This window comes from Balaenoptera physalus, assembly GCF_965194825.1.
Source record: "Balaenoptera physalus genome assembly, chromosome: 11".
Classification (NCBI taxonomy): domain Eukaryota; kingdom Metazoa; phylum Chordata; class Mammalia; order Artiodactyla; family Balaenopteridae; genus Balaenoptera; species Balaenoptera physalus.
Window position 1 is genome coordinate 6,300,088 of NC_138896.1, and position 24,410 is coordinate 6,324,497.

Here is a 24,410-nt window from a genome sequence, read left to right on the forward strand (position 1 = left end):
AAATAAGAATGGAGTTTAGGCAGTTAGAATTCTGTTGGTGTTCTTAGTTATCTTTTCTGTTTTTCAAACAAAATTTTCCAATTACTGTAGTTTAAGCTGGCTAGATTAATGGGCCTATTTTAAAAATATAGTTATAATTCAAGTTGCTTGGAATTTTTCTTTTCTTTTGATTCTCTCTTCCCTCTCCTCCTCCCTTCTTTCCTTCCTTCCTTCCTCCTTTCCTTCCTTCCTTTCCTTCCTTCCTTCCTTCCTTCCTTCCTTCCTTCCTTCCTTCCTTCCTTCCTTCCTTCCTTCCTCCCTTCCTTCCTTCTTTCCTCCCTTTTTGGTCAGACACAGTATGCATGAAGAAGTATTCAATAGTAAGAGAGGACCATTTATAACCCAGTTGCTTCACTCTGGAGAAATCTCAGTCCTCTCCATTCATGCCCTAATCAAAAGCTACAGTGGAAGGAAAATTTCCAACCCCATATAAAATTTTGGGATTATTGTAGCATATTGGCATATCCTATATAATTGGTGGATTTCAATATATAATTTTTGGTGGATCCTATATAGTGCTGAAGCATCAGCTCTTTATTAAGAACAATTTATTAAAATTTTCCTACTGAGTCATAAGAGCAGATCTGCTTCCATAGATGAATCACATAGGAAATACTTTTGTTGTTTGAGATTTAAATCTAAAAATGTTGATGATGTGCATCTACAAAGCTTTAGGTTAACTTAATAAAAAATTATGGATGGAGCTGCCATTTACTATGTTAAACACTTACACATGTCATCCACTGTGTATTATTTATTTCATGAAATTTTTTAATCCTTAAAGAATGTAACAGAATTGGAATATCCTTCTAAAACTTCACGATTTAAAAACTTTGACGATGACCAGCCTTGTTCTCGTCTTTCAGATTAAAGAGTCTTATTTTTAAAAACATGCTCACCCTGTTGCAAAGATGCTGTTACGTTAGTACATTTTGTGGTGTTTCCACGGTGCTCGTCCAGCCCCAGCATGGTCTGTTTTACAGATACGTAATGAAAGTGTCAGGTTGTATTCCAGGTCTGGAGAAACCATGATTCGCTATGTTTTGAATTTTATCCCAGTAACATTTCTGATGTGTCCTCTTTATCCTTTTATTTATTTATTTATTTTTGGTGGCTGTTGTCATATATTGGGATGGTAGAGAACTTAAAAGCATCACAAAGAAACACATACCTGAACTAAAGTGACAGGAATTAAAAAACAAATACAAATTCAATCACTCTATGTTTCTATTGTTTTAAAACTGATAAACCTTTTAGCTTTAGAAATGTAAAAAAAAAGAGTGAGAACACAAAGTATATTTTGGGCACAAAGTAGAAAACTACATTATTTGCATTACATTGCTTTTGAAATAATTTCTGAACTTCTTTTTACCTCTTCTTAAGATATTCAACCTTATTTCTCAACAGATCTCTTAGAGTTTCCCTGACACCACAACCTCCTTGCCAACTACCCCTGAGAATGATGGACCCCTGTTTTTATATGTCCATGTCAAGTACAGAGGGTTTCCAGCCTCTGCTTTTCTTCTTTATCAGTGAAAATTCGAATCAGACATTGTCATAGCTGTTTGGATGCTTATATATCTAAGCCCCTTTAAAATCCATTTGTTTCTTTCTGTCTGCTCTCTTCTTTGTATTTCTAATCCTAGCAAAGTGCCTGGCATGCAGCAGGAACTCAAGGCTGAAATAGGCTATACTTCCATAAGGAAACACTGTGTGCCGCAAATACCAACTGTCAATGACTTCTTCATTTTCAGGATCACTGGGTGGTTCATGTGTCAAGACTAAGTTCCTAAAAAGCCTGTGCAGGAAATAACCTTAGGAATCATTCCATCTACTTATATCACTTTATAGATGAGGAAACCGAGGTCTGGGGCAGAGGGAAATGACTTGTCTCGTTTGTGGTTCTCATTTATACATTCTAACATAGTATAAATAGTGATCTCAACATATGACAGATTATATTCACAACAGAGCCAGATGATATAACTTCTCATATTTTACCCAGCTTTATTGAGGTATAATTGACAAATAGAAATTGTGCATATTTAAGGTGTACCATGTGATGATTTGCTGTACTTGTACATTGTGAAACGATGACCACAGTCAAGCTACACACATCCAGTTGTCTCATACCTATGAGCACTGACCACATAACTACTTACAAATCAGAAAATTTTACCTTTTTAATAGCTTTCTGTGGTATCTATTGGGCTCTCTCTGAGTGCTGAGTGTTTGATCAGCTCACGGGTGGGAGTTGTGACACAGCAGCCAGGCCGTGTGGGGACAGAGATAAAGTGGCTGAACCAAGAGCCTTGGGCAACGTGGCGAGGGGAACAGGGGTCTCACCTCCGGGATCAGCCAAAATGGGGGAGTCTGAGGCGAGCTCTAACCTGGGGAAACTGAAGAGGGGGATCCTTGCAGGCTTGAGGCTTGGGAAGGGCTCTCTTTTTCTCTTCTGAGGTGATGTTTGAGAATAATATGGAAAAGAGAGAATACCAGAACATCCAAGAAGCCCAGCCAGAAACAGGCCTGGTAGGTTGCTTGCTCTCCCCAGGAGAGTCTTGGGGGTGCCCTTTCAAACTGACAGACTTGTGCTTGACACATCAGCCTGTGGGTCTAGAATAGGAAGAATGATCACCAAATTTTGCTAGTTTGAGGAGTAGGACTTTCATTGAGAGACTAATGAAGGAAGTGCAGCTACCTCAGTACCCATGGGAAAATCTAGGATGATACACACACACACACACACACACACACGTATATAATATGTGTAAAAATATACACATGTTCTGGTTTGTTAACATTCTTTCTATTCTAACTGTTGAGATTAGAGATACAAATAATAGAATGAAAATCAATGGAATTAAAATTCCCAAATCCTCTGAGAAAAGTTAATTTGTTAGATGTTAAAAACAGATATTCAAATAATATTCTAGAATATCTTCTCTAAACTAAAAAAAAATACCCCCCAATCTTATTCTTAACAAAATCCTTTGAAGCAGATATTCTTGTCAAATAGTAACTCTATAACCTAGCATTTCAATGTATGAAGATTCAGAAAAAGTACCTATATTCTAAAATTTTTGCAATTCGATTTGTTTCTCTCAAAGCTCAGTTTTTGTTTTGGTTTTTTGGTTACCATTTTATTCGGTAAATATATCCCAGAGTAACATAAAATATGTCTAGTTAGTTCGTGCGTTTCTTGAAACAGTTGGTGTCTAAATATCTTTATTCTTGGCAGAAGTAACTTCCTGTTTAAAAAAAATAGCTTAAAGGGTCTTATAAGGAAGGCTCATAAGACTTCTTGGAAATCAAGCAGTTCTTACAAAACATTTTGATGTGTTTAGTACAGAGGAATTAGGAACATATGGGTTACATTTTCCCTAAAATGCACATGGTTTTTAAAAATTAAAGGGTAATGTTCTTGGCAAAATAGGTTTTGCCAAACCCAAACTGTTCAAAAAATTGTTCAAGATGTTCAGCAAGGCCAAAAGGCCTCAGGCTGCCACAGTCCTAATAATAGAATCAGTCAGGAAAACCAGAATGAAGTCACTAAACTCATTTTAACAGTCTCTTGAAATAACCAACAAAGATAAATCTCAGTGTAGTAACAATCACAAGCAATTAGAATATAACAACTTTTATGCTTATACTGAATAAAACCCCAAGCTTGTAGTTAAAACTGTGCTAGGAATTTTGGAAAGTTGGCAGTGTCCTGTGCTTGACTGAGATAATTGATTACATCTATAAAAACGGTGAAGAAACTAGAAGGGATCGCACAGATAAAGTACTTACCAGAAATAATTTAAGAATTTTACCACGGTTGTTTAAGGAACGGAGGTTTTATGTGATTGTCTAAAACCCACACATTCTTCAGGAAAAAGATGTATGTGGCAGTGATGACCACAGAAATTCCATTAGCCTGGCATTGAGCACGGCTCGTCTCACCTGGAGAAGAGTCGATTAAATCACTGGTGGTGTTCGCAGGGATGGTGAGATGAAACAGTCAGGACTTCGGACCCGAGGCTGTATATAAATATGGCGAGAATCAATCTGGGGTAACGTCAGCTGTCAGAAAACAAATCCAAAAGGAATCCAGTCTCTGCGTGTCAGTATTTGCTTCTCAAAACGACTTACTTTGAAATGGTATCTTGGTCTCACACATAGTAGGGATTTGGTAGAAGTGTGTTGATTGGATATGATTTCTTATGAAAATATCTGTACATTCTCTTTTACAAACTTCATTTTCTAGGCATGACCTGCCTCTGGGCGTTATGAGTAAACCACTAGGATTCCCTCTGCTGGCTGATGTGTGTGTGTGTGTGTGTGTGTGTGTGTGTGTGTGTGTTTTAAGAAGAAATACTGCAAGGCACAAAAATAGTAATAAAATAATCTTTTTTTCCTGGCTTAGACTTTAAATAATCATCTCCAGATAAAGACAGAAACATTATGTCTACCAGTTAAGCCAGTTGAGCCAATAGCAAAAAGATTCTGGGTTCCTTCCAGTTGCGTCCTCTCCACTCCACATTCATGGTGTCCTGTCCTGCTGAGAAGATTCTAGTTACTAGATCACTTGGGAACAAGACAGGCTGTATCAGCAGAGCTTTGCTTGGGATACAGACTTTGTGAAGAAGCAAAGTGCTCATAGAAATAACATCACTGTCGCTTCTTCCTGTTCTACCAGCTCTCTAAGAAACTATGTTTTAAAAGGGATGGGAGTGATGCATTTTAAGACACAGAGTAGGATTTGGGAGGGTTCTAGGTTGTGGTTTAGAGGTTGTGGTGGTGAGAATTATTGATGTATGCAGGGCGGAGGGTGTTGCATTGACTTTCATCTCGTTCTAAGCCCATAAGGAATTGTGTGTGTGTGTGTGTGTGTGTGTGTGTGTATGAATTCAGCTTTGTCAAAATTACCGGGTGATGGTAGGGAAGAAATTGATTATCTTAAAGGGCACTAATATATATATATATATTCATTACTAAAAAGTGATTTAACAGGAGTGATATAGTCCAGTTTATTAAAGATTTCTAAGGGGGATTTGCCGTCAGATGTCAAAGAAAAAATATTTTAATTAGAATTGTGATACTGACGCAATCCTTCCATTTGCTGTTCTATCCTTCCAGCCTTACTGCATCCTTGCCAGTTTAGATGTTGGTCATAAGGCCCTAAAATGATTTCATTCTTACCCATGTGTTTTCATCCACTATTTGGAAAACATTTCTCTGTGAAGCTTTCCTTGATAATTCCCACACACTTATCCATCAACTGTTTAAACTCATAAAACTTTTATCATTTCTGTGATTATTTGGTACATGCTGATATACTACATAATAGTTTAATTTGTCTTCCTGTCCCCAGTTAGATTATAAATCACTTGAGGGAAGAGACTGTGTGTTGTCTATTTCTCTGTATTTCTCACAGTGTGTAGTACAGCACCTTAAACATCAGAAATACTCAATGAATATTTGTTGAGTGAATTAAGTTTTTGCATAAAAATGTGCACATATAACCCTTATGTGGAGGGACAAAAAGTAACAGAGGTATTTAAAAATTATGAAAAAGGAGTTTTCTGTTGCCTTAGCAATATCTTATTGAAACTTTTCATCTTAAGTTTAGTCATGTTGTTCCTTGATTTCCTCCGGAAGCAATGTTTTCCTAGAGAGTATGAATCTTGATTAACGGCTCAGGGGTGTGAGAGACATAATATTCTTTTTATTCTGCAAGTCAATTTGTTTCATTTAGAGGACTAATTTCAACAGGGCAGCAGATTTAACTGCATTTAATTTGGAGTTTCTGGACACTTAGTTTTCTCTGGAGTTGTATCTGATCATGACGATCTTAAATATTATTATGACTGTGAGTGGAATTGGTCGTTGGTCATTCATTTAAGGAGGTCACTGCTGAGACAATCTTTTTCCTGTCCACACTACCTCGTTGGGTCTGGGGTTCTTTCTCCTAAGTCTGTGCCATCTTTGCCATCTTTAGGGACAGGGGCTTAGTCTGCTGTTTCCTGTCATGCTGGGTCACAGAAACCCTCCAAGAGACTGATCAGACATCATCAGTTTTATTAGGTTATCCCCTCACTGGGGTTTTGGCACCTCTTCAGTCACCTTCCAAGGGAAATGGGTTCTGGGATTCTCTTTGGGACCCACCAAGAGATCTTCTCTCACAATTCCCCTTTGAAATGTTTCCCTTTCTCTCTTGTCTCTAGAGAAATATAACCCAACTTCATTACGTTTGAATATGGGATCTTATTCTCCTCAAATACCCTGCTGTAATTTATAATGTTTCTTCCTGGATTCCTTATTATTTGTCTGAGGACTTTTTCATTTGTTTGTTTGTTTGTTTTAAAGTAGATCAGAGGTAGGAAATCAAGTGAGGACCACACACTTAATGGCCTAAATTCTTGAGTAGGAGTAGGCTAGTAAGCTATTAGGAAAAAAAAATATTTCAAAAGTATTTTTCCTATTACATTTAGGGAAGGGAAATAAGAGGTTTACTTAAGCTGTTTGTACCCATGCAAAATTACAGAGGCAGAATAAATGGGCTCTCCTAGGGTACTTAACGAATATGAAGGAATTGTTGACTTAAAATAGAAGTTCGCACTGGAAGGGCCACCGCTGCCCAGGTAGCAGAGAAGAGTAGAGTGATTTGATGACTGCGGACAGGTTAAAGTGTGGTTAATGAGGCAGGGACTGTCAGGTAAACCAAGGTTAAGATGTAACCTTGAGTTCACTGGCCTCTTAGAGAGAGGAAAGGATGCTTCTACAGCCAGTATATTTATGAAGTTTTTGTTAAATAAAAAAGAAGAAATCCAGTTAGGGGCAAGAAGGTTGATATATAAGAATACTGAGACTGTAACTGAGATCTTGTCTCTGGCAACTCAAGACCAGATTTCACCTGGTCCTGGTGAGAAAGTTTGGTTATTAAGAATTATTTCTGTGCTATACATAGCTTAATTGGTTTCATAATAATACATGGATAACATATAGATCCACACATTGCTAAGTTTTACTGGTTAGTTAAGTTGGATGGATTTGTTTATAAACTGAAAAAACACTTTATGAGTGATGTCTATATGCAAGATAGAGTTTTGGTGTTAGGGAGGAAACCATGACAGGAAACATCTTTGGAGCCTACACGGAGCCAGCATTTTAGAACTAGTCTCTATGGCATTCTTTCGGCTTTTCTATATTAATTTGTTCATTTTCAAACCTCATGGCAAGATTCTAGTAGAGATATCTGGACCTTGGTTTGGCCACTTAGTCATGATATTGGTGAGTAAGCAAGGGATACCCTGGGCTGATGCCTAAATAGGAAATACTCCTGATTAGGTGCTTTCCGGTAGCCAATCCAAAGGTCTGGACCAATTCAAAACACCCAAGTCTGACATTTACCAGCTGCCTGAATTAAGCCTCTTTTTTCTTATTCTTTAGAGAAGGGGTAATATCATTTTGTCCTATTTTGTAGAATTTTGGGAGATTGAGATCACTTCTAGACTATAAAGAGCTGTAGAAATATGGAACTGTTACATTTTAATGTAATTAAATAGTATCTTCAATAAGCAATAATTGGTGGCTAAAATTATGTAAGGCAAGATGACAGCTTCTTTTTTGAAGGTCACTTTTGTATTGAGTGGCTTCTTAGAACACTAACCTTAGGATTATCTTAAATTTAGGTTCTCAGAAACATTAAAAATATTAAAACATATGGCAGAATATATGAGTCCTATCTGTTAAGTTTACTCTCTGGTGTACCAACTTCTCTACTTAGTCTTCTACACATAATAATATTAAATCGCATTATGATATGCGGTCTCAGAACAGTGACTCTGTTTAATGTATCTCTGCAAACAGAGACGAGGAAGGCATAAAACAATGATGCTCTGGCCACTGAAAAATTTCCCGTTACAGGCATTTAAGAAAATGTGGAGGAAACTTAGCACAGCGCATGACTAGAATTCAAATAACTGATTTTTTTACGTTAGATATATTAAAACTTTATGATAAACTTGTCAAGATCGTGAATGTAGAGATACATGACCTTTCTCCAAACACGATTTTATAAAAAAAACCTAAAATGTTATGGCCAGAAATATTCATGTTCCTGACATCAGCTGTCTAGTGAAACCCCAAAACCCTCCTAGTTGAGTAAAGCACTTAAATGTTGTAGGCTTTTGTCACCAGCTTCACAGACTCCACTTGAACAAGCCTGTCCTCTCACGTCTCTGTTGGGACTAAACAATCTGCCAACGGGAAGAAGAGAAATAAAAAATATTGCTCCGTTTGTGTTGTCTGGATATATCTTAAGGATTTGGGGGGATTCTCAAGGGCCAGAATGCCATCCCAAAAAGTGGATCCTCAGAAGGTTGTAAGAAAAGGCAGGATTTAAATTAAGAAAACTTGAGAAAAGAGTTCAGAATGTGAATCCCCAAATGTATGAAACATTAACATTTGCTGCCTCTATTTAAATGGGTAAAATTAGCTCGAGAGATGAAGTCAAAGATTCCTGCCACTTTCTCGTTTAAGCCTCTTCTGTTTGATATTAGTTAAAAGATCGTTTTAGCTCTAAGGGAATAAAACCCCAACTCACATTGATTTCAGTAAAAATAAGTGAAAGCGGGGTTGGGGGCACATGTCGCTGAAATGCCAAGGGTAATCTGTATTGAGAAGTGACTGGATCCAAAGATGAGGGGAACAGCAAAAGGAGAAAAGCATCAGGAGCTCTCTCTCCACTCCACTTTCCTGTGTGGTTTATTTCTCCAGGCAGGCTTTCCTTATAAACTGGCAAAATGGCTTCTCTCAACCCACATCCTCTAAGTTTAGTAATCCCTGGCAGAAAAGGAAAACTTCTTTCATGATAGTCCCAGTGAAAGTTCTAGGGCTCAGTCTTACTGCATGACTTCCGTCTGTGCCTATCTCCAAACCAATCACTGTTGAGGAGGGGATGGAATCTCTTGGTTAGGTCTGGGTCGTGATTCCACGTGGCTGGCGGGTCATAAATTTGACTATAGTGGTGGAGGTAGGGAGGAGGCGATTTAGATGCCCAGAACCACATGAACTGAGAGAGGAGAATCCAGGTACTGTCATCAGAAGGAAGCCAAAATCAAGACACGCCCACTGTGAGTGTTTGTAAATACATGAAATAAAAACCAATTTTCCCATAAATTGATCATCTTAAAATTTCTATTATTAAAATTAAGAAAAGATACTACCAAGAAACAAAACTTCAGAATCCCAGGGTCAATGCTATTACTTGGAAGCTCAGTCGCTACAAAACTGAAAATGCGTTGAAAACCATAAAGGGTTATACCCATTAAAGCTACATATATAAAAGTGGTTTTAGTTGCTTCTCTTTTATTAATTTTTGTGTGTCACTGTAATAAATTCAAGTAATCCTAAGACAATGCCTCTTTCATGATTATCTGATACTTTACAGAAAACACACACACATTCCCCTATTTGAAGTGGAAGGATGGTTATTCTGTGTGTTACAATAGTATTAAAACATAATTTTAAAGGAGACATAAGGAACCCCAGAGCATAGAACTACTTGATAACTTGCAATTTACTGTTTAAAAAGTATGTGAAGTACATGTATAAATACATAAATATAGAAAATGAATATAGAATATAAATTGTTGGATTTCACCTGTTTAGAGCATGTTACATTTGGAAAACAGAACATAGAGTCAGCTGTGGAAAGAAATATATTTTGCTTGATTTTCTGTTACCTGTGTTTTATAAATAAAAATTGATTGTGTCCCAATCCCCACTCTGTCACTAGTTAGCTGTCACCTTGGACTAAGTCACTGAATCTCCTTGGGCCTAGTTTCCTAACCTGGAAATTGAAGAAATTTAATTAGATGCTATGTAAGGCTGCCTCCAGCCCTGAAATTTTATAATTTGTGCAAGCTCTGAAAATGCCAAATTATAAACTATCACGTATTTTGGAAGTGAGCTAGTTAAACTGCCAAGGGCAGTGGCACTTTTTGTTTTCCAAATGAGTCCCTGCATCTAACATGGCTACTACTTGATTCTGTTCAAACTATTGTGAAGAAAACCAGGGTAATTGTATGGATATTTCTGTTGAAAGGTTTAAATTCTCAGATTTCCAAGATCACCCGTGTGATTTTAGACAGGAAGTTTGATTCAGCTTTTCTTTCCAGTAGGAATACAATTTAAGATCAGGACAGGATTACAATGAGTAATGCATGTTGGCCAATTTGAGATGTTTCAAAAGCATGTGGTTGCTTATTTGGGATTTCATGTTATTGAACTGGCCACTCTGTTGTCAGCTACTTCATGGTACCACGGATGCCGAATGCTTTGACCCTCTCTCTGTTGCCACCGTCCTCTCTCTCCAAAGATAGGATGCAAATCTGCCCAACTTCTTTAGAGTTATGTTCTTTTTGCCCAATCTTATTGAGTCTTCATGCTGCTTTCTAGGCACAGCCCTTTGAGAACATTTCCCAACCAGGAAAAAACAATAGGAATGGCTACAAAATATAATTAATTTTTCTGACTATTAATGCAGGAGGAAGATGTCTAATGGGTTGCAGATTTCTTCCTTATTTGAATAGCGTGACCGTGACCAAATGAAAAGGAAACCCTCTGTTGCAGTTGCATTTCCTTAGTTCTCCTCCATCAGGACAGGGCCTGGGCATGGGTGATGGTTGCCTGGTGTTCTACGTATGGAAAGAGAACTGATGTGCATACAGGGAGGGGTTTCAGTGATTGAAAAGAGAGCAGAGTTCTTAAGCCATTATTAAGAATAAGGCAGCAAGACTCCACTCGCCTTGCTAACCGTTAAATGTTTCTGGCTGTCTGCCAGCATCCTTCAATATTTCTTTGAAGCTTTCTTTTACTTACTACAGGAGAGTAATTAGAATGTACCTTTTCATCTTTACTGAAACACACACACACACACACACACGCACGCACGACACACTAGTACATTGTGCTCTGATGTCTGCTTGCTCCAGCCCTCCTTCTGAGACCATGCATGGATGATATCTAGGAAGGGTCTTAGGGTTGGTGTGGCAGGACTAATTCCTTTGAGCGCCTCAGTTTCTGAATCTGTCTTTAAATGTTTCCCTAATATATCTAAGGAAGTTTATATATTGGGAGCTGATAAGATTTTAGAAAGTAATTTCTCCCTGGGGGTAACTAAAAAATGAAATAAAACGCAACTTATCTGGTCAGATAGGCAGACAAAACTTTTGCTCTCCAATTTGGCATTTTAGCATTGTGTCTGATTATAAGACATTTCTTTTGGAAAGGTAAAAATTAAACATTTTTTAAAAAGTTAAGTACAAAGTAGTTAATGCCTCCGGACAAAAATATATTCACATACTATAAAAATTACTGAGAAATCGCCGTCTCAAAATATGATCATTACCATAATTACATTGATAATATTAATTTTATTTAAAAAACCCCAACCGTGTTGTTTCTTTTCTCTCTCCCTTCTTTCCAGGCTACTAAAAATATTTAAACCATTATCACCTCTACCACCACAATAAGAAAATCCTAGGAAACAAAAACTTCCTTTCTCATAGAATATTGCAGCTTCTAATGTTTGGATTTAATTCAATTGAGAGTACTTGTGGGGAAAATAAATAAATAGATAGATAGATAAATAATACTGAAGATTAAGCAAAAAATGTGTGGAGGAGAATATGATTATTTTTGATTATACTTGACTTTCTACTTATGATCTATAACAGAACCATGTTGATCCCTAAACACATTGTGACAAGGATGACAAGTCTGACTTTTGTCATTAGACAAGACAATCAGGCCCACATTATTAATCACTATGCTTGTTCCAAGAAGAAATGTGAGCTCAGCACATCTCAGGGCTTGAAAGAGAATGACTCTAGAGATACTATTGCTGTGAAGGAGAAACTCCTGCTTTCCCTCCACCCCCATGTGTATTCAGGTGTCTGAGAAATGGTCCTCTTACACAAATAAATAAGTGAAGTGCAAGGTCATCTCTGGCGGAAGGAAAATACACTAAAGGAACAGATGAGGGGGAATTCCAGGCTGTAACTCTGAGATTACCGAGAAAACTACCGCCAACTTTCTCCAGAGTCTCAAGGCCCTCTAAGAGGGCAACGTTTTAACAGAGTAAATTATACCTATAAAAAGGTGCTTAGAAAGGCAAGCTACAGCACATTAGTTTTGGAAATTGCAAGCAGTGGATTTTCCACCAGTAGGTGGAGGGACACTGCTGCAGGGGTTGGCTGCAGGCATAGGGTCAACATGGCTACTTTTGGCAGCTGGCTGGAAATCAACCTGTTTTTATTGACTTGTTTGTTAATATCAATTCTCTCTGGCACTCAAGTCACTAAATTTGTGGCTTTCAAATTCCCGAGATTGATTCTGATGATGAGATGGGGGAGGTGGCTGCATTTTGGAGGCTGACAGTGGCTTTACCCCACTTGCCTACATGAGGCACTTGATCAGGATTGCCGTGGAAATTCAGGCATGCCGGAGCAGATGCGGGCCATCCTTGAAGGATGTACGGTTCCGACAGATGCATTTGGCAGAGCTTGTGGGTTTGTACACTGTGCTTGCATCTGACCTTCCACCAGGAAGACCATGAGAGTTCACCATGAGAAATGTCAAGAAATGAGAAGTATTTTCATGTTTAACTTACACAGAGAAAACCACCAAGAAAACATTGTTTTTAGCTGTAAAGACAAAACAAAAAGCAGCATTCAGTTGCCAAGCTTAGGATGTGTTTATACTTTAAAAACTGTTTTGGTTAATATTTACTTTTAGTCAACAAAAATATTAGAGTGTTAACATTTTTAAGGGCAAATAAACAGCTTCAAGGATGAAGATTTTCAATTAAAATATTACTATGAAATTTTCAATTTCCATCATTTTGAGTAAATTAAGAACCATCTGGGTTGTAGCGATGTCAGTGCTTTCTACTGAAATCACATTAACAAAATAAACCCCAAATACCAGGGGACTCACCTTATAAGTAGTCCAGGACCCAGATTCAGCCCTCTCTGACTTTAAAACCAATTTTCTCCCCACCATCCTATATGTGTGTGTGTATAGATGTGTGCAGCGTATATTGTATGTGCTGAAGTTGATAGGCTAACATTTTATTTTGAATTTTTACATTTCCATTAATGTGTGAGATTGATCTATAACTTTCTTCCCATGCTATCCTTGTCTAATTTGATATCAAGTTCATATTAGGTTTTGTGGATGACTTCTTGTTTACTGGTTTTCTGTTAATTCATGTTGACTCACACCGTATTTATTATTTTGTTCCTAGATTTTTCAGTTTTATGTTATTATTCTTTTTCTAGCTTTTGAATTGAAAATTTTATTACTCTTTTCCTTCGGTCGTCATTCTTATTTCTTTTTCTTTTTTAAATAAATGCATTTTTTGGAAGTTATTACTTTAGCTGCATTTCACAATTTTTTAAAGAAGTACTTTCATCATTTGTTTTTATTTATTTCAAGTTTAAAATATTTTATAATTTCCCTTGTTATTTTCTTTTTAAGCTAATGAGTTATTTAAAAGTGTCTGTTTAAATTCCCAAATATATGGGGAGCTTTGTTTTTTCATTACTGAATTCTATTTTATGTTTCTTTGTCAGAGAGTATGATCTTTGTGATACTGTTTTCTAAATTTATGTGTTTTTTTTAAAGTTTTTATTAAAAAAATTTTCTTTTAACATCTTTATTGGAGTATAATTACTTTACAGTGGTGTGCTAGTTTCTGCTCTTTAACAAAGTGAATCAGCTATATGCAAACACATATATCCCCATAACTCCTCCCTCTTGCATCTCCCTCCCACCCTCCCTATCCCACCCCTCTAGGTGGTCACAAAGCACCGAGCTGATCTCCCTGTGCTATGTAGCTGCTTCCCACTAGCTATCTATTTTACATTTAGTAGTGTATATATGTCCATGCCACTCTCTCACTTTATGACCTATTGTATGGGTCATGTGTTCTGTAAGTGTACCACATGGGCTTGATAATAATGCATATTTTTTATGGTTAGTTCAGAATTTATTTAAATGTAAATTATATATATATATATATATATATATATATATGTTTATCACAGATAAATTATGTTATCAATATTCATAATTTTATTCTACAAATCCTCTATATCTTTAATATTTTTCTCTGCTTTTGAAAGAAATGTATTAAAATATCCTACTATGATTTTGTCATTGTGATATTTTTCCCCTTGTAATTCTGTTAGTTTTTTGCTTTATGTTTTTCAAAGTCATGTTGTTAAATGCATAACGTTTGTAGTATTACTTATTTTGCATTAATGTTTTCGTAACATAAAGCTATACTTCAATGATTTTATAATATAGTGACAAAATATATTAGAATCAGTAAATATAGTTAATTAGAATTAATTAGGATTTGCCTGATAAATCTTTTTTCCATTCCTTATATTTTCAGTCTTTCTTTTTGATTTTAAGTAGAGTTTTAAGTATTTAATCCAGTCTGATAACCTGATAATAAGTGGATTGTCTTTGTTTCCGTTAATCCTGATTACTGATGTATTTGGATTTCTACCATTTTATATCCTTTGCCTCTTTTCCTCTCCTCTTTCTAATTTGTGTTGGTTTGTTAAAGTTTTCTACGTTCTCTTGTTCCCCATCTTGTAATAGTTTAAACCTATTAGTTGCATCTGTATTGTTTTTTACTTTTTTAAATTGTTTATGTCTGTTGTTTATCCTTAATTTTTAACACATGCACTTAACTATAAAATCTTTAACAAATTCCAAAATTAGTCAACAGTTCTAATTACCTCTCAAACACAAAAAAGGGCCTTAGCATTTTTTGGCTATCCATTAAGCAGCTGCTCCCATTTTATACTGCCATATAGAGTCTTCTTTTTTTAATTAAAAAGTATAAGCAAATATCATGATTATTTATTAAAGTATATTATTAATCAAACTTACCAGCTTACTGTATCAATATCTATCCTCATCTTTGTTTCTTATATCCATTTTTTCTTCTGTATTAACTTCTCTCTGGAGTATCCACTAGTAATAAGGGTCCATAGGTAGTAGTTATCTTTTTGTATGTCTAAAATGACTTATTTGGGGCTCATTCATGAATAAGGCTTATACATAAAACCTATCATTACAATTATTTTCTATCAGCATTTGAAGATACTATTCTACTGTTTCATCTGTTGTTGCTGATAAGAAGCCAAATTGCCATTTCTTTGTAGTTTATTTTTTCTCTCACAGCATTTAAAATTTTCCATTTTCTCTTATATTCCAGTTTCACTACAATATTTCAAGGAATACATTTACATTTATTTATCTTCCTGACACTCTAAATGCATTTCTCATCTCAGGACTAATGCCTTTCTTTTATTCCAGAAAATTATCATCTAATATCTCTTTAAAATTCTTTAAAATTTGCTATTTCTCTTTGTGCCATTCCCTAGTCAAGCCCTTTAGTACTGTTGTTCAACTCATAGATTCTTCATCTGTGTTCAGTGTAGAATTTAGCTTGCCACTTGAATTCTTTAATTTTGAAATTCTTATTGCCTAAAATATCTTATTTTTTATTTTCAAAACATCTATTTTCTCATTGTCACCTGTTTCTCCCTACATTTTAAAAATTCCATCATTTCTTTTTCTTTTAAATGAATGCTAGTCCTTTATTCATCTAAGTCTCCTAAATACATTAAAGTCTTTGTTAGACTGTGAATATTAATTTTGTCATGTGAATTCATGTTTTGATTTTTTTGATTGATTTGGTTGACTTTCCTAGCATTAGAATTCTTCATTATGTGTTTTGATATTTTGGTTTGCAGACTTATTTTGAAAGGAAGGTTATTTGAATCATTTACTGTCTTTCTCTCTCTCTCTCTCCTTATGCTTCCCTGATGGATGCTTCTTTCCAACCTTCCAGCCCTCAAGTCCAGAACTTGGCCTTACAATGTCTCCTTGGAGCTCTTTCCAGTGGTGTGTTGAGATATCACTGATCCAGTCACCAAAGCAGCATTGGTTCAGTAGCTGGGCCTGAGGAGGTGGCTTTGTCCTCCGCAATCCCCAGGCTCATAGCACCACCAAAGACACAGTCCTAACCAGCAGTCAGCAGCTGTATTTACTTCAGCTTCCTCTCATGGGTGGGATGTTGTATCCCAGCTTTTTGTATCAAGCCATGAGGTGAGCTCTGTTCCTCAGTCCCCTGTGAAGTCATTTTGTTCTCTGATTCTCTGCAAGCACCCAAGTCCTGGCCCCATCGCCTTTCTCTGTTCTGGAATAGAGTGGCCTATGGCTTCAGGTCTGCTCTCCACTGGGCCTCTTTTTAGTTTGACTCTACCGAGATGCTTTTGAGCCAACATGTGTCTTTCTGGTTTTTCCTTTTTACATTTTATCTATCATTGACGTGTTTGGAAGAGGGGAGGTTTGTCAAGGTCCATCAGGATGTTTTGACTAGAAGTCTATAATTTTCTCGAATATCTATTTAGTGCCCCCATTTATTATTTTGCACGTAGTTTATCTTAGATCTCATAATCTATCTCAGGAACCTACTCCTTTACCAACTTCATACCTGAGTCTCAAAAATCTTCAAAGTTTGGAAAATGAATTTTGAAGCAGAGTTCCTATTATAGCCCACTTATGAAAGTATCAGTTCTTCCAAATTTCAATGTTTAGAGATTGGTGCAGGGTAACATAAGCAAAATTTTAACTTAAAATCCCTCTTTCCTGATAGACTTCCGGACCTGGTAGGCTTTACCCCATCTGTACAAATTATCATATATATGATAATTAATTCTCAAAAGTATCATTACTATGGTTTGTATTGGAAGGGGAGAACTCTTGCAATTTCACTGTGATTATAGGACATTAATGAATCGTGATGGTAAAGTGAATGTACTTATTAAAATTATGGGGAAATAAGTGAGGTAATTAAAAAAGTAGAGAGAATATATATTTTTATTAAGCAGTTGGGCATGAGGCTTAACTTATTTATGGATTTTGCTCAGTTTCAGAATACTTCAACCTGCTAAGGCAAATAGAGAGAACCTGGGAAGAGCGGTACCAGAATTATAATAGTCTTTATTCCGAAGATAATATACCATCTTAAACGTTAAAATATTTAATATTATTTTTTTCAATATTTAACGTACATAGTTATGCCCACATAATGAAAATTATAAAGCCCTCCCTCTGTTTATAAGTGAACATAGATTTCATGATATAGAAAAATGTCATGTGAGAGATGTACATTTGGTGGATCAGGGTTCACTCAAGGAGTAGATCCCTAGGCCTTGCCCATATTCCTTCTATGTGGAGGTGGATGAGGAGTCTTCAGCTGGTGAGGAAAACAGCATCCAGTGCACGGAGTATGAGCGTTTTAATCTTATTCTGGTTCTTCTGCACCAGTAATAGCCCCTCAAGCTAGTAACTCCTGATGTTTTGGACATAAATTCTAAAAGCAAACTTGCCCATTTTTAAATCAGGTTATTAATTTTTTTGCTACTAAGTTGTAGGAGTTCCTTATATATTTTGGAAATTAACACATATCAGTAATATGGTTTGCAAATATTTTCATTCCATTGGTTATTTTTTCACTCTGTTGATGGGCTAAAGACTTGAATAGGTATTTCTCCAAAGAAGACATACAAATGTCAAAAGATGCTCAATGTCACTAATCATCAGGCAAATACAAATAAAAATGCAATAAATGTCACCTCACACCTGTCAGGATGGCTATTATAAAAAAATGGCAACACGTCTTGGCAAGGATGTGGAGAAATTGGAACTCTTGCACACTGTTGGTGGGAATGCAACATAGTGAGCCCACTGTGGAAAACAGTATGTAGGTGCCTCAAAAAATTAAAAATAGAACTATCATAGGATCCAGCAATTCCACTTCTGGGTGTTTATCCAGAAGAACTGAAATCAGGATCTTGAAGAGTTATCTGCTCTCCCATGTTCATTGTACTGCACTATCCACAGTAGCCAAGATGTGAGGACAACCTAAATGTTCATCCATGGATGATGGTTGAAGAAAATAAGGTATAAACATGCAATGGAATATTATTCTGCCTTAAAAAGGATGAAACCCTACAATATGTGACAACATGGATAAATGTTGAGGATATTATGCTAAAAATAAGACAGTCACAGAAAGACAAATATTGCATGATCCCACTTACATGAAATATCTGAAATAGTCAAATACATAGAATCAAAGAGTAGAAAGGTGGTTTCCAGGGGCTGGGGCAGAGGGAAAATGGGGAGTTGCTATTCAACCAGAATAAAGTTTCAGTTAAGCAAGATAAAAATTGAGATCTGTTGTGCAACATTACACCTGTAGTTAACAATACTGTATTTTATACTTAAAAATTTAAGAGGGTATATCTCATGCTAATTGTTCTTAGCACAATAAAATAAAATAAAAAATATCAGTCTTGGAAAATAGTCCTATCAAATGAGATTCATAGTACATTTTCTGGTCCATAGTATTACTGAATAAATGTTTATTTCATTTTGTAAAAATTAGAAAGTCAAAGCAAACTTGCCCCACCTCCCACCTCAAACAGTGTCATCTTGTTGGCTTTACTTGTACTTGTTTTCCAAATCTGACAAGCACAGGCACTGGGAGCTATTTGTTTTCTTCTGTTTAGATCCTCATTTGTTGACAGTTTTTTTTTGACCGTAGATCTCTCCAAAAGGCCAAACGGCAAAGTATAGTACCAATTCTATTCAAAAGTTGTTACCAATATTTATACTCATATTTCTATTTCCAGTTTCCACAGAATTGCCAGTATTTCTAATTTATTTTTCTCTATAGGTCTGTTTAAGATTTCAGGCGTGACATCACCATTGTGATGCTGCCCAGGGTCAGAGCTGAGCCACACTTGTTTTCCAAGCTACCCTGTCCCAGCACGTTAGTGGTCCCTTCCCATCAGTGGGCTGGCTGCTCTAGGCCTGGTGTGTATGGGCCCCAATTCTGCTTTGAGAGACACAATCCCTGTCTGCCTTTTGGGCTCTCAGTTACTGCTCTTTTTAGTTTAGTTTTATTTATCTACCTTCTGTGAGCTTAAAAGATTGAGAGGATTGGTTGAATTCTCTCTGCTAGCTAGACAGTCAATTTTTGTAATTCTTCCTTAAGTGTATGTGACCCAGTCAAATTTTGACGATGAGGATCTTATCTCCATCAGACTTGTACATAAATCCAATACTCTTCGGTGTCCTATTCTGTCCCCTTTCTTTATCTTTTGTCTTCACGGCCATCCAAAAATGTGTCCACTTTTACTAAATGCCAGTTCTCCGCAAACTGCTGCATACAGTGTACTCAGATGGCCAAGATGGCAGCCACTTTCGGACTCAATGTTTTTCATATTAATTACATTTAACCCTACTTAGTTTTATGAAACTGAAATGCACAAAAAAGGAGGGAGGAACCCTGGGGTGAGGGATGGGGGTGTAATACATTTTATTTTTAGAGAAATGGCATAAGTAGTTCTGTCTTATTTAGAAAGATTTAAAAAATTAGTTTGTCAGTCACATGTTCTTAGAAGTTCTCTTGTGATATCTGTTTGATATAACAATGGCAAGTTGTAGGCTCAGACAACCAGAAATCTTCACTGTTGATCTGGTATTTTGAGCTCCACTATTGATTGGTCTATAAATAAACCAAAGGGATGGTCTATGTGAAAGTAGCCAAAATGGTTACATTTGTGGTCAGTTCTAAAAGATGCTGTGGTGAGGGCTGAACACTGAGAGAGAAACTTTAGTAGATGATTGTGTCATTGAGAATAAATTATAAATAGTCTCAAGGATGTGTTTCACCTTTTAGTTCTGTGTTTGTCTTAGTCCATTTGGGCTGCTATAACAAAAATATCCTGAATGAAGTGGCTTATAAACAACAGAAATTTATTTTTCACAGTTTTGAAGGCTGGAAGTCCAAGGTCAGGGTGCCAGCATGGTCATGATCTGGCAAGAACCCTCTTCTGGGTTGCAGACTGCACACTTCTCATTGTATCCTCATGTGGTGGAGAGCAGAGAGAGAAAGCAAGCTCCCTTGTGATTCCTATAAGGGCACTAATCTTATTCATGGCAGCTCCACCCTCATGACCTTATTTAAGCCTAATTGCCTCCCAAGGCCCTACTTTCTAATACTGTCACATTGGACAGCAGGGTTTCAACATATGACATTTAGAGGGACACATTCAGTCTGTAACAGTGTGGTAGAAGTCTTTAAGAAAGATGCCATACGATACAATGAGCAGTGAGAACGTGTGCAAACTACATATTCTTTGAGGCTCATTCATGTCAGTGTTCATTCCTGCAGTTCAGAAAATAATCTCCAGGCTATAGTTATAGTTTGTAATGACTGAGAAGTAAGTTACCAGCACTAGAACAGAACAGACCTGGATTTTTGACATTGCAGTTGCCCCTCTGAGTTTCTAATAACAGAAGAAAATTATCCTTGGCCAGATACTGGAATTTCTTTGACAATATCATATTCTTTCTGAAACTTAACAAGTTAAAAACATATTCTTGCACATTTGATATTATAATCTTTGGAAATTTTATTTCTTCTATTAGAATATTAAATGATACAACATTTTATTTGATCTACATTGAATATGGCAAAAGATTTTCATAAACATGTATAAGAAATAAAACTTTTTTATGAACATTATACTTCAATCGTTCTACTGACTTAAAAAGCTACTCATTGAGGTGAAGATAATCATGAACTCTTTTCTGGAGAAACGTTATAAGTGCAAACGCCATTAAAATGATTAAAATTTTCTCTTGCCTTCTGTTATTTCTGCAGCTATTTTGAATCCTGAGAACAACTATACTATTGAGGCTAGCTACTAAAAAGTATAAAATGCATCAGTCACCTGTCCAGAAGAAGAAAGTTCTGAAATAATTCTTGCACTTCCTATGTATTGCTACTCCTCTTTTCTTGTATCTTTCCTTCCTTTTAAGAAAAAAAAAAAGTGTTTTGGAACAAATTGATTTTCTTAGCGCATTGATCATACTCCTAGCCTGGGGCTAGAGCATAACTTCAAAAACAATAATAACTAAGACAATCATCTAATTTTACTGAAATAAAACTGAAAATGTACATCAATAAAACTGAAAATATACATCCAACAAAACCATCCCTGAAACTATGTTAGGTGCTTTTGTGTTTGTACTTTATTCTCAATGACACCGTAATCTACTAAAGTTCCTCTCTTGCTTTTTCTCTTTGCAATCTGGAAGAACAGATTTACCAGTGATTGTGCTCATTTATAAAAGCATCCAAAACGAAATTGAACCCCAAGGCTGATAAGCTATAAAGATGCTGATCAGATCTGAGCAGAATGGACCATGCTTTGGGGCTTGCTCAGCTAAAGGTGGTTCTAGAAGACTGATGGCTTTATAGACACAATTACAAACACCACAGCTCTGTCAGATGAATGGAAATGCATGACATATGGGGCTGGCCCTTTATTAAGTAAAGAATGACATTTTGTAAAATACTTCCTAAGATTTAGTCATTTTTTTTGGAGGTAATTAAATTCACAGCATTCTTCGGTAGAAGACATAATCAAGCAATTGCACAAGAACAATCCAATAGTATATATGTATAATAGTTTTACAGAACAAAGACTAATTGATTTTTTAATGGCTCAAACTAAAAGGGATGAACCTTGTCAAACTTATATAATTGCTATCCACAACCAGTAGAAGTCATAATCGATAAGAAATTAGAAATGTTTGTTCTTTCCAGAGTTCCTCTCCAAAGAGAGGTTGGATATAACAAAAGAACTTGGAATTATTTTCTTTGTTTTCAAAACCACAAATAGCTAAAAATGTAATTACACTGAGGGATATATTAAAAACGATACTGACCTTTAATTTGAGTTTAATGCATTTATCAGGGGTGGTGTTAGTCCGCGAGACCAGGCTTGTCTAGATTTGCTCTTGGGCATTATGTCCTAGCGAGCCCCTGTGATTTCTCAGATTCATAGTCTATAAATCTTGAATTTACATTTCTGGAAATATTTTTTGCCAAATTAAAGTTTTATTTATTGGCCAAATAAGTAAGTATAAATGCCAAATTAAAGTTTCCTGGATTCTCCAGATTTTATTTCATAATTCTACTGGTGAAACGATGATGGAAGACATCATCATTACCTGGAGTGGCCTCATTCATCTTCCCTGCCTTTAGCTTCTCTATGGAGAAACGTTATGATTAGTTCATCCTGCCTCCTGAGTTCTTGTAGTGTCCCCTGGCCTCCACTAAAATAAACTCACTCTGTTCCCTTATTTACATAGATAAATACATGAATAATAATAGCTTCCTCTTGCAGTAATAAGAAAATTAAGCTAGAATCATCCAGGTCCTTTTTTTTATTTTTTATTTTTTTATTTTTTAAATTTTATTTATGGCTGTGTTGGGTCTTCGTTTCTGTGCGAGGGCTTTCTCTAGTTGTGGCAAGCGGGGGCCACTCTTCATCACGGTGCACGGGCCTCTCACTGTCGCGGCCTCTCTTGTTGCGGAGCACAGGCTCCAGACGCACAGGCTCAGTAGCTGTGGCTCACGGGCCCAGTCGCTCCGCGGCATGTGGGATCTTCCCAGACCAGGGCTCGAACCCGTGTCCCCTGCATTGGCAGGCAGACTCTCAACCACTGCGCCACCAGGGAAGCCCCATCCCGGTCCTTGAAACACTGAAATTAACAAATTTTCCTAGTCTCAGAAGAATAATTTGAGTTAAGGTGAGAGACATTTGATACATTCTAGTATATGTCTGAAAACTGGTTTTTTGATATTAACTTGTTTCACTGATGTGCAAATTTAATTTGAATTAAAAATGTCAGAATACGGATATCTAAGACAGACTGGCCCCTAATATTTCCAAGGCCCCAGGCAGTAATATACAAATAGAAGTCCACATACCCTGCGTGTAAACATTTAAAAGTCATAAATCAAGCTAACGAACTCTCAAAGAAATATGTTCTACCCTCTTACTTTGACAAAAACAAGTTATAACACTCTGGCAGGCCACATTTGAATCTGAATTCTGGAACCCCTAGGAGCTCTGTGCTGCAGCGTGATGCCCGGGAGGGCTGCACATGAGCTTCTGACCTGGAACCGCCGTCTCCTCCCTGTCCGTCCTTGTTTGTGCTACAAAGCCCTGCAGGCCCACGTGTGGAGATGCCAGCCTGTATTCCAAACTCCACGTACACCTCAAGCACCTACCAACCTTTTGTAATCTCTTAGGCCTAGGGGTGTGTATGTTAATGATGAGGTGACCTTGGCTGGGAATAGGTCAACAGTCTGGAAAGTGAGCTCTGGGCCACAGGAGCAGGGACTTGCGGTGCCAGGTACCCAGAGTGTGGTCTAGATGGTAGATGAGGACTCTGAGTAGCCAGACCCCTTTTTGCCCTACAGGCTTCTTGCCCACAGGAGGGTCACTACCAGAAAAGGTGTAGAAAAGTGTTTTCTAAAGCCCAGGGCCCAAGGCAGGGGCCTTTCTTTCCCAGATATGGGGATGACATTGGCCTAAATTCTCTGTCGTGCATTAAAGTGTAGGATCTAACTCAAACAAGATCCTTTGTCCATTTTATGTCTATACATTTTTATAAGGGATTTGAAAAATCACTTTATATAAATAAATGATGAAACTTAAAGGTAATCAGCATCTAAATTGGTGGGAAATTAGTTTGGGGCATTATTTACACAATTTGGGTATATACGTTTTTCAGTGATATATAAACTAGCTGCAGTTTGTTAGGATTAGGGGAGTTTATAATACACCTGTAGTTTAGATTTGAAGGGGTACGTGGTAGACAGAATGATTGCCTCCTAAAGAAGTCCACGTCCTAATCCTTGGAGCCTGTGAATATGTTGCAAAGAAGAATTAAGGTTGTGGATGGAATTAAGGTTGATAATCAGCTGACCTTAAAATAGGGAGATTATCCCACATTAGCCAGGTAGCCTCAATGTAACTAGAAGGTTCCTAACAATGGAAGAGGGAGGCAGAAGATTAGGCCAGAGGGAAGCGATTTCAGAGATGAGAAGGACTCAACTTGCCATTGTTGGTTGTGAAGATGGAAGAAGCGTCAGGGTCAACCCGTGGGTGATCTCAGAAAACTGGACAAGGCAAAGAAACAGAAGCTTCCCCTAGAGCCTTCAAAAAGGATTGACAGCCCTACGAACATCTTGATTTTTAGTCCAGTGAAACTGATGCCCAATTTCTGACCTCCAGAACCCTAAGATAATAAATATGCATAGTTTTAAGGCATTGATTTTATGGTAGTTTATTACCGCATCAATAGAAAACTAATATGGGGATATCTCGGCCCAATGTGGTGCTTTGAAAAGCTTAGAA

General features: G+C 36.8%; 1 protein-coding gene across 4 annotated transcripts in view; it reads left to right on the forward strand.

Moving 5' to 3' along the window:
* Positions 1–24,410, forward strand: part of LOC309637976 (uncharacterized protein) — a 278,481-nt gene that overhangs the window by 93,589 nt on the left and 160,482 nt on the right. The gene's annotated exons all lie outside the window — the stretch shown is intronic.